We start from the raw sequence: 12,382 nt of genomic DNA on the forward strand, positions 1-12,382 counted from the left end.
CAAAAGGGAACATGAATAAAGGAATGTGCCTCCAGAACTTTTCATTATTAATGATGCTCTATGACTAAATTGGAAATCTGCTACTGAACCCCAAGGGGGTGATTAATTTAGCAGACTAGGAGTTTTGATTAAAAGGGAATGAAGTGTCTGACTCACAGTCTATTTATCAGTTATGATATTAAAACACACTCTAATCATTGTGGTGCCTGAATTAAGTTCAGAGCCTAAATGTCACTTCATTCTGTTCCTTTAGATCGGGGTGTGTATATGCCTACTAGTCTGACAGGAATAAAGATGTTCGCAGCATCTGTGCTCTTTGTCCCACTGTCATTGAAAGTAAGGGCTGAGGCAGATTTTAATATGTGAATTCTGCACACAATTCTTGAATGGATATAGGGAAAGATTCAACTCCCACTGAAGTCAACAGGCCTCTTTGGGAATTGCATTGAGCTCATAGTGACGCAGAAAAACAAACTATGGAGATAATTGCTAAGGGTCTGATTTAAAACCAGACAAATAAGTGCCTTCAGAATTAGGGCCAGAAGAGATCAGCTTCCAGTCAGGTACCTAAGTGAAGTGGCCACATTTTCACATGAGCCCCCAGCAGTTCCTGTTCTCAATTTCTCCTCTCGTTTCTATGGGCACAGCTGTAACTAAGCTCTGTGCTCATTGAGGGGAGTGTGTGGGTTGTGACATGTCCTTTTACTTCCCAGCATACATGGGACATACTACTGCAGGGCAAGCAAGCATCAAAGGGCTGTCACTCCTCTTCCTGAGCAGGCGGCAGAGAAAGAATGGGCAGGGTTGGGAAGGTCTTGACTCTGCCCCTGTCCCCAACATGCCAGCCAGCATTGAGAGGGAACTAATTTACCACCTGACCTGGTCTCATGTGAATTACCTCCCTCTTAGAACTAGGGAGGAAATGGGGACCAATAGTGACTGAGTCAGTCTGGTCCTTCTGTTCCTAAGGGAGCACTAAATGTACACTGTCCCTTACACAGTGTGTTGTGGTAACTCCCCAGGTAGCCCTCAGTTGTTAAAAGAACTGAAGAGAAATTAATATCTAAGTGATGTGGCCAGATTTCAGATGCACTCAGCTCCGATTGCTGACTTAGATTGTTTTGACTGAATATATTTTAAGGGAAAGTAGTTTTTGACCAAATGAAAATTAACCATAATTTTCATGTTGATAAAAATGTCCAGTTTTTCAACAACACAAAAGAGGAAACACACAAATAACCAGAAACTGGGACATTTCAATAAAAATGTTCAGGTTTCAGTTAAAAAAAAAATTGTTTTTTGAAAACCAAAACTTTTACTGTCAGTGGTTTTTTATTTATTTATTTTTTTGGAAAACTGAAAATGTTGTGGACTTAGATCTCAGTTATTTCAGGGGGGGGAGTAAAAATGTATTAAATGCATTTTTAATAAAAAAAAATCCCATGAGAAATTGGGATTTTTCAACCAGCTCTAATATGTAATAATTAGTATGAAACAGAGCTGACCAGAATCTTTATTCAAGGAATAACTAAACATAGTTGAGATTTTTGAAAAATTAGATAACAGGGAAGAAAAATTTTGCTCACCATTGCATTTCCAAATCCTAGTGCAGGACCGGAAGTGAGTAATAAATACACTAGGATCACGAGAGGGGGTTTTCTCATGGTGGTTCTGGATCAAATGGAAGCAGAATATAGTGGAAATCTCCTTCATCTTCTGTAGTAATTGAATGATACTTTATTTTGTTTTAATTTCCTTTTACTTGTATAAGTACTTAAATGTTAAGCCCTGAGTAATGGTACAATCCGTTATTTATATAGTGTGTGTATGTTGTGTGAACCTGTACATCTCCTGACATCAAACCTTTAAACACTGCTGTCAGGGATGGGTATATTGAAACTGATTCAGGGAAAAAAACCAAGCCTGCTACTTATCCTATAAATCTGTGACACAACTTACACAGATTCTCTCTCTTCTCTCCCCCCCCTCACCCCCCCCCGAGCAAGACTGTAGCCTTAAGCTTCCTACACGGGCTGGTTAGAATGGGAAAGGGACTGAACACTAGAAAACGTCTATTGGTCATACCAACTATGTACACATTTTCTGGAACTTTCAAATAAAGAAACAAGCCCGAGACATATGCTCAACATGGAAAATTCCACTCTGCAGGGTTGAAGTTTGGTAACATTCAAGCAACTGAAAACAGGGTCTTATCCAAGACTACCTGTGCTGGCTGATAGCAGGGGAAGTGGAAGAAGCAGAATGAGGGCAGCTGCCTTCAGCAGTGTTACTGACCATGCTCAGTACAAGCCTAGCAGCAAATGGGGGGGGAGGAGCACATGACCCCCACCCCCACATGTTGTCTCTGGGTCTTGTAATGGGAAGTGTTGGCAACCTGGAGTATAGTCAGCAGTACCCAGCTCTGTCACTAATAAGGGCCCCACTTGCTGTCTGTCATTGGTACTAAGCGCTCTCGTGATTGCTGAGTGTAATAACCATCACAGTGAGCCACAGGCGTGTAATTCTTAGCCTCACCAAAGCTTGAGGCAGCTTCATTTAGGGGCAAAGACTATCTAACTTAGGTTCAATGGGAGCTGCTGGGATCTGAGCGCTTTTGAAAATCAGGCTACTTATTTAAATGTCCAACTATGGATTTAGGAGCTGGACTTTGGATATTCCTTGATAATCTTGGCCTGTCAGGTTTCCCTGATTCCTTTTGGGGCATTTTTTTCTATTGGCCATATCCTCTGTCCCTGCTAAACAAGTTTTGCAAGGGGATTCTCCTCCAAGATCACAGGGGGACAGCAGAACTGCTCCGGGATTACTCCTGCAGCTTCTCTCTGGGCGTGTGATGAGATCAGTCCATGGACTGATGCAGATGGACATGTTGTCCACTGACTCTCAAACTGCCTTCTGCACCACTGCATGGGAGCTGTCCCATGTCACCAGGGTGACTCACATGCTTACACGCCATGCTGCAACAAGGCCTGGAAGTCCAATGCTGCTGCTACTAACCATAAGGGCAGGCCACGTGGGGGTGGGGGCATGGGATCTGAGCTTAACAGAGTCAGGGCTCTCTAAAGCAAACAAGAGAAGTCTCTCTCTCACTCTCACACACCACACACACACACACACACACACTCTTTCTCTCTCTCTCTCTCTCTCTCTCTCCCAGTGAGAACCATTACAAACCGTGCTCATAGAGCCGAGAGGGGCCCAGGGGCACAGTCCTTTATGCTTCAGTGACAGATACTTGAGCCTGGGGCGGGGGGATAAAAGGCTCATCAGTTATGCACTGTACAGGTTATTTTTTTTCCTCATTAAAAGCAGGAAGATCTGTGGGGGTGAGAGATCTCCATTAGAAACTCTCCCTGAAAATGAAAGAAAGAAATGGGAAACAGGCAGTGCACACCCTGACCCAATAGCATTTGCCTCCTGCTGAAAAGTGCTGCCCTGTGCTTCACTGCTGCAGGTGAAGAAGCATGAAGAGATCACCTAGATCATGCTCACCTCCTTCTCCTCAGTCTCAACCCCTTCTCATCCCTTGGGGCTTCCTGAAGCTGGCTGCTGCAGTAGAGTAATAAAGAAATCACTCTGTATGTCGTATCCCCTGAGTGGGCATCAGAGCCCTTTTAAAATGATGTATTGAAACACATTCATTGCCCACCCAAGTGGGGCTGGTTATGAAAACAATCAAGTGCTCCATGGCATGCATTCTCCATCCTGCTCCTCTATATCCAAGAATAAAGTACACAGTTTGCTCATGGCATGCAGAGTACGTCATACAGGCATTACTGTTCCATCGGCAAGATCTCAGAATGGAGTAGAGTTGTCTAAGTGGTCGAGAAAGGGAGAAATTTTGCTTTTTTCCCCTTGCCAAATATTTTCCTAATTTTTTAAATTGAAACTCCTTAATGTACAATTTCATTTTTTTTCAGAATGGTGCAAAATTGAGATCAGCGCTATAGTTCTTTGAAAAACAAGAGGCAGGGGGAACAGTTTTGCCCCCCCTCCCCCCCAAAAAACTTCAATGTTTGTCCTGACTTTTTTTTCAAATTTTGAAATTTCATCAATTTTAAAAATTTCAACCAGCTCCAGAACTGAATTTCTTATGAATCAAGAAGGCTGTTCATAAATTGAAGTGTCACAATAATGATTGATTAAATAATTAGAAAACATACCTTATAGCAATGCACTCAAGGGGCTCAGTCTCTTTAGCTTAACAAAGAGAAGGCTGCAGGGTGACTTGATCACTGTCTATAATGGGCTCTTCAATTTAGCAGACAAAGGCCTAACAAGGTCCAATGGTTGGAAATTAAAGCTAGACAATTTCCATATTGGAAATAAAGCATATATTAAGAGTGAGGGTAACAGTTGGAACAGCTTACCAAGGGCTGTGGTGGATTCTCTGTCACTAGCAATTTTTAAATTCAAGATGGGATGTTTTCTAAGAGATGCTCCACTTCAAAAGGAATGATTCTGGAGGCGTTTATGTACTGTTATAGAGGAGGTTGGACTGGATGATCACAACAATGATCCTGTCTGACCTTGGAACCTATGAAACTCTTATTCAGTATGATAGTTCACAGATACCATTGGCCACTTTTTGGAGCCTTTATTCTTGTCAGTCCACCATCTTGTAGCATTCCTTCAAAAGCAAAGCTCTCTTGTGAGTGCAGTGCTGGGCACAGAAATGCTGCCAATAATACGTTTTGATACTACAGTAATATCTGTGGACAGTACTGGTTCCTCAAATCCTTTTGCAGCCTGTGGCATACTCCAAGGAAAGCATGCTGCTCCTTAAGGCTTCATCAGGCAAAGACTTACACATGATAGCAACAGGCCCTTTGATTTAGTCATATAATTTAAATCCGGATGTGTCCATTAGAACTTCTAATCCAAACTCCTGTATATCACAGGCCATAGAATTTCACCCAGTTACCTCAGTATCGAGCCCTGTATTTTGTTTGACTAAACTTCCAGAAAGGCATCCACTCTTGATCAGAAGACATCTGAAGATGAAGAATCGACCACTTCTCTTGGTAGTTTGTTCTAATGGTTAATCACTTTCTCTGTTAAAAATGTGTGCCTTAGTTCTAATTTGAATGTGTCTGATTTTAAATTACACATTTGGGTCTTGTTAAACCATACATTCCAAGTTTTGGTTCTTATTTCCTTTGCTGTTAGGTTGAAAATCCCATTAGTACCTGGTGTATTCTCCCAGTGAGGCTACTTTTACACTGTAATCAAGTCACCTCTTCATCTTTTGAGCATGTAGGAGACAAAAAACAGGTAAAATCCAGCTGGTAGGAAGTTGAAGCAAAATAACTTCAGACTGAAAATAACTTGCACATTTTTAAAAATTTGTAAAGTGCTGTGGTGGATTTGCCACCCCTTGAAACCTCTAAATCAAGACTGGATGTTTTTCTAAACTCTGTCAGATGCTATGGTTGAATCTTGGTGCAGGAATTACAAGGAGACATTCTATGGCCTGTGCTGTGCAGGAGGTCAGACTGGAGGAGGAGGATGGTCCTTTCTAGCCCTTAAAAACTGTAAGTGTGTGTGCTTAACTTTATGCATTGTGCATAAGTGTTCGTGAGAATCGGACGTCTCTATTCCAGTTGTGTGCGTGCCTTGGCATGCACCTGGAAGCAGACGAAGTTGCTGCGGTAGGGTCTTCGTGAACATTAATGTCCTGCTCTGGATATTTCCTTAGTGGCGTGGAGTTGGCCAAGTGGGGAACTGTGAGAATGGAAAGAATCATTCAGCAATGGAAATTTAATTGGGCATTTGTCTACTTTTCACCCTTAGCTTTCCTGAGGCCCTACCTGAGCTGACTCTTGGCCAAATTAATTCCTATACAGGAGCTGTTTGCTTGCCACTAAGCAGAAGAATGTCCCAGAACAAATAGGAGACTTCAGAGTGCTCCAGTCATAAATGTAATGAAAGGTTTCCTGTAATGTCCCCACACATGGCAAATCCAATTCACCACTGTATATATCCTCATATATCCGCAACTTTCTCATTCCTGGCCAGTGTGCTACTGGGTAACTGAGGATACAGTTTATTTCAGGCTTTGAATCTCAAAAGGGAAATAATTTTTTCATATCTTTCTGTGTTTAAGATAATGAACCGAACAGGAGCCAATGGCAATGTGCTGGTGAAACTAGATTCTATAGTAGTAGTAATAAAAATAGCATGGGGGAGAGATGATAAGGTATTTCTAGTCCTATAGGTCTGTAGCAAAGAGCACCCCTCTTTCCACAAGGACCAAAGAAAATTAGTCTGTCCTTTTTGTCCTACTGCTCTTTTCACTTGGTAGAAGCTTCGGCCCAAATCCTCAAAGCTGTGTAGGTATCTAACTCCCATTGATTTCAATTTTAATGGGAGTTAGGCACCTAAATATATTTAGAGGGTCTGAGCCTTAGGTACTCGAAGGATGTGCATGGATTTGTCAATCGGAGCTTCTGTGTGTGAAGTTTGTTTGAAAAATCTGGCTCACCAGGGTATAGCGATACAAGCTGCTTTCATCCGTCAGCCATTTAGTCAAATACAGACCAATGGCCAAAAGCTTATGCTACTCTAAAGGCCATGCCATGGTCTTTTTAAAATAAATTTGGTGTTCTTGTTTGTTCCCACTGGGTTGCTGGGCACATCAATAAAGTATGGACTTCTTGAGAAGGTTGGGACCTTCTGGGTGGCTGAGCACTTTGGGAAATCTGGCCCTCTCATTTTACCACCTACATGGGAGCTGATTTTCTTTGAAAATATGGCCCCAGCTGTGCAAATCTGGCTTGGCCATCACAATTGATACCTTTAGGGTATGTCTACACTACGAAATTAGTTCGAATTTATAGAAGTCGGTTTTGTAGAAAGCGTTTTTATACAGTCGAGTGTGTCCCCCTACACAAATGCTCTAAGTGCATGTAGTTGGCGGACTGTGTCCACAGTACTGAGGCAACCGTTGACTTCCGGAGCTTTGCACTGTGGGTAACTATCCCACAGTTCCCGCAGTCTCCACTGCCATTTGAATTCTGGGTAGAAATCACAGTGCCTCATAGGGCTAAAACATTGTCGCGGGTGGTTCTGGGTACATATCATCAGGCCCCCATTCCCTCCCTTCTTCCCTCCGTGAAAGCAACGGCAGACAATCGTTTTGCGCCTTTTTTCTTGAGTTACCTGTGCAGATGCCATACCACGGCAAGCATGGAGCCTGCTCAGCTAAATGTCACCATATGTCTCCTGGGTGCTGGCGGACATGGTACTGCATTGCTACACAACAGCAGTTTGCCTTTTGGCAGCAGACAGTGCAGTATGACTGGTAGCCATCGTCAACGTAGTCCTGGGTGCTCTTTTAACCGGGCGCCTGGGCAAACATGGGAGTGACTCAGCCAGGTCATTTCCCTTGTTTCGTCTCATGGCAATTGAGTCTTACCGGCAGTGCACTGTCTTTTAATTTGCAGCCAGCAGAAGACGATGGCCAGCAGTCATACTGCACCATCTTCTGCCGAGCACCCAGGAGGTGACGATGGCTAGCGGTCGTACTGCACAGTCTGCTGCCAGCATGATGTATAAAGATAGATGAAGTGGCTCAAAACAAGAAATAGACCAGATTTGTTTTGTATTCATTTTCTCCTCCCTCCCTCTGTGAAATCGACGGCCTGCTAAACCCAGTTTTGAGTTCTATCCTTGAGGTTTTGAGTTCAATCCTTGAGGCGGCCATTCAGTTTCTCACAAAGCCACCCCCTTTGTTGATTTTAATTCCCTGTAAGCCACGTTGTCAGTCGCCCCTCTCTCCATCAGGGCAACAGCAGGCAATCATTCCGTGCCTTTTTTCTGTGCAGACGCCATACCACGGCAAGCATGGAGCCCGCTCAAATCACTTTGGCAATTAGGAGCACATTAAACACCACACGCATTATCCAGCAGTATATACAGCACCACAACCTGGCAAAGCGAAACCGGGCGAGTAGGTGACGTCAGCATGGTTACGAGATTGATGAGGACACGGACACAGACTTCTCTCAAAGCACGTACCCTGCCAATGTGGGCATCATGGTGCTAATGGGGCAAGCTTATGCGGTGGAATGCCGATTCTGGGCCGGGAAACAAGCACAGACTAGTGGGACCGCATAGTGTTGCAGGTCTGGGATGTTTCCCAGTGGCTGCGAAACTTTCACATGGTAAGGGCACTTTCATGGAACTTGTGACTTGCTTTCCCCTGCCATGAGGCACAAGAATACCAAGATGAGAGCAGCCCTCACAGTTGTAGACGCGAGGTGGCAATAGCCCTGTGGAAGCTTGCAACGCCAGAGAGCTACGGTCAGTCCGGGGAATCAATTGGAGTGGGCAATCTACTGTGGGGGCTGCTGTGATGCAAGAGCCACCGCAATCAAAGATCTGCTGATATCAAGGTAGTGACCCTGGGGAAATGTGCAGGTCATAGTGGATGGCTTTGCTGCAATGGGATTCCCAACTGTGGTGGGGCCATAGACAGAACCCAATCCCTATCTTGGCACCAGAGCATCAAACCAGCGAGTTGCCTAAACCGCAAGGGGTACTTTTCAATAGCGCTGCACAGCACTGGTGGATCACAAGGGACGTTTTCACAAACATCAACGTGGGATGGCCAGGAAAGGTACATGACGCTCGCATCTTCAGGAAACTCTGGTCTGTTTTCAAAAGCTGCATGAAGGGACTTTCTTCTCAGACAGAAAATCCCCATTGGGGATGTTGAAATGCCTACAGTTATCCTTGGGGACCCCAGCCTACCCCCTTAATGCCATGGCTCATGAAGCCATACATAGGCAGCCTGGAGAGTAGTCAGGAGCTGTCAACTACAGGCTGACCAAGTGCAGAATGGTGGTAGAATGTGCATTTGGATGTTTAAAAGTGCGCTGGCGTAGTTTACTGACTCGGTTAGACCTCAGTGAAACCAATATTCCCACTGTTATTACTGCTTGCTGTGCGCTCCACAATATCTGTGAGAGTAAGGGGGAGACGTTTATGGCGGGATGGGAGGTTTGAGGCAAATCACCTGGCTGCTGGTTACACACAGCCAGACACAGGGCAGTTAGAAGAGCACCAGGAGGGTGCGGTGCGCATCAGAGAAACTCTGAAAACCAGTTCATGACTGCCAGGCTATGGTGTGAAAGTTCTGTTTGTTTCTCCTTGATGAACCCCCCCCTTGGTTCACTCTACCTCCCTGTAAGCTAACCACCCTCCCCATCTCCCTTTGATCACCGCTTGCAGAGGCAATAAAGTCATTGTTGCTTCACATTCATGCATTCTTTATTAATTCATCACACAAATAGGGGGATAATTACCAAGGTAGCCCAGGAGGGGTGGTGAAGGAGGGAAGGACAAGGCCACACAGCACTTTAAAAGTTTAAAACTTATTGAATGCCAGCCTTCTGTTACTTGGGCAATCCCTTGGGGTGGAGTGGCTGGGTGACCAGAGGCCACCCCCCCCCCACGTTCTTTGGCGTCTGGGTGAGGAGTCTATGGAACTTGGGGAGGAGGGCGGTTGGTTACACAGGGGCTGTAATGGCGGTCTGTGCTCCTGCTGCCTTTCCTGCAGCTCAACCATACGCTGGAGCATATTAGTTTGATCCTCCAGCAGCCTCAGCATTGAATCCTGCTTCCTCTCATCACGCTGCCGCCACCTTTCAGCTTCAGCCCTCTCTTCAGCCCGCCACCTCTCCTCCCGGTCATTTTGTGCTTTCCTGCACTCTGACATTGTTTGCCTCCACACATTCGTCTGTGCTCTGTCAGTGTGGGAGGACAGCATGAGCTCAGAGAACATTTCATCGCGATGTGCGTTTTTTTTTTCGACTTCTAATCTTCGCTAGCCTTGGGAAGGAGAAGATCCATGTGATCCTTGAAACACATGCAGCTGGTGGAGGGGGGAAAAAAAAAAAGGGACAGTGGTATTTAAAAAGACCCCATTTTTATAGAGCAATGGGTATTGCTCTCTTTCACGGTAAACCTTGCTGTTAACATTACATACATAGCACATGTGCTTTCCTTACAAGGTCGCATTTTGCCTCCCCCCACCATGTGGCTAACAGCAGGGAACATTTCTGTTCAGCCATAGGCAAACAGCCCAGAAGGAACGGGCACCTCTGAATGTCCCCTTAAGAAAAGCACCCTATTTCAACCAGGTGACTGGAATGATATCACTCTCCTGAGGATACACAGAGAGATAAAGAACGGATGTTGTTTGAACGCCAGCAAACATACACTGCAATGCTTTGTTCTACAATGATTCCCGAGTACGTGCTACTGGCCTGGAGTGGTAAAGTATTCTATCATGGTGGATGGAATAAGGCTGCCCTCCCCAGAAACCTTTTGCAAAGGCTTTGGGAGTATATCCAGGAGAGCCACGAACGCCAGGGCAAATTAATCATTAAACATGCTGGCTTTTAAACCTTGCATAGTATTTTAAAAGGTACACTCACCAGAGGTCCCTTCTCCACTTGGCAGGTCCAGGAGACAGCCTTGGGTGGGTTCGGGGGGTACTGGCTCCAGGTCCAGGGTGAGAAACAGTTCCTGGCTGTCGGGGAAAACCAGTTTCTCCGCTTGTTTGCTGTGAGCTATCTACAACCTCCTCATCATCGTCTTCCTCATCCCTAAAACCTGCTTCTGTGTTGCCTCCATCTCCATTGAAGGAGTCAAACAACACGGCTGGGATAGTGGTGGCTTGACCCCCCCTAAAATGGCATGCAGCTCATCATAGAAGTGGCATGTTTGGGGCTCTGACCGGAGTGGCGTTCACCTCTCTGATTTTTGGTAGGCTTGCCTCAGCTCCTTAAGTTTCACGTGGCCGGCACTGCTTCAGGTCCCCTGTTATGGCACTCTCTGTCCTTCATGCCCGGGAGATTTTCACAAAATGTTTTGGCATTTCGAAAACTGGAACTAGTTCTGATAGCATGGATTCCTCTCCTCATACAGCGATCAGATCCGTACCTCCCGTTGGGTCCATGGTGGAGCTCTTGGCGATTCTGGGACTCCATCATGGTCACCACTGCTGATGAGCTTGCCATGGTCACCTGCAGCTTGCCACACTGGCCAAACAGGAAATTGAAATTCAAAAGTTCGCGGGCCTTTTTCCTGTCTACCCCTGGTCAGTGCATCTGAGTTGAAAGTGCTGTCCAGAGCGGTCACAATGGAGCACTCTGGGATAACTCCTGGAGGCCAATACCATCTAATTGCATCCACAGTACCCCAAATTTGACCCACCAAAACCGATTTCAGCGCTAATCCCCTTGTCGGGGGTGGAGTAAGGAAATAAATTTTAAGAGCCCTTTAAATTGGGGGAAAAAAGGGCTTCGTCCTGTGGATGGGTGAAGGGTTAAATTGATTTAACACTGCTAAATTCGACCTCAATGCCTAGTGTAGACCAGGGCTTAGTAGAGAGGCCAAAACTAACAGGGTGAGATTTTGATCCTCTCACATACAGTGAGTAGTCCCCCCTCAAGTGATCAAAGAATAGAACTCGGTGGGATGGCTCCTAGCATCAGGCATTGCTGTGAGTAAAAGATCAGAATGTGGTCCTCGGGCATATGGGGAGCTGCCTGTTACCTAGAGGTAGCCTTGACAGAACAAGGTTGAGGTACATTGTTAGGCAAAGTGGCGAAGCTTACACTGTCTTTGCTTTGTATCAGGGATTACAGCTCTTCTGTGGGTAGACAGAGAACCTCAGATTTCAGAAGGGAAATCTGGCACCTTTTGCCAATTATTCCCCTCTTCCCTCCAAACAAGAAAAACAAAACAAGCCTGCCATGCTTGGCTTAAACCCATCTCTAACTACTAGTGATCAGCATGAGCCCTAAATAGGGGAAAGATTATCCCACTGCAGGGTTTCTTACACCTTCCTTTGAAGCACCTGATGCCAGCCACTGTCATACAGGACAGTGAACTAGATGGACTATGTGTTTGATTCAGTCTGGCAATCCCTATGTTTCCATTTTGTTGCATTGGCTTCTGTAGACCATCTAGTGAGGGTCAGACTAGCAGGGCTGGATAATCGATTCTTTGTGTGTGTGTGTGTGTGTGTGTGTGTGTGTGTGTGTGTGTGTGTGTGTGTTTCTGACCAAGAACCTGATCCTTCATTGTGCTCCATTCTGGCAGAATCCCATTGGGCCAGGAGCCAAGGTCTGCATCCAAGGCTATAGTACTGAAACATCAAGATTCAATTTTTGAAAAAAACGCCAGGATGGTGCTATGCAAATCAGTCCTAGCATTCCCAAATCCAAGACCTCCATTAAACGGGCCCTGATTAGCGGCAGCTAATCAATAAATAAAGAATTTAAATAGCATTAACCTTCTACAGTGAAACCTGCCCTAGCATCACTGACAAACTTAGGTCTATTAATTATTT

Source organism: Dermochelys coriacea, chromosome 4 (genome assembly GCF_009764565.3).
Source record: "Dermochelys coriacea isolate rDerCor1 chromosome 4, rDerCor1.pri.v4, whole genome shotgun sequence".
NCBI lineage: Eukaryota > Metazoa > Chordata > Testudines > Dermochelyidae > Dermochelys > Dermochelys coriacea.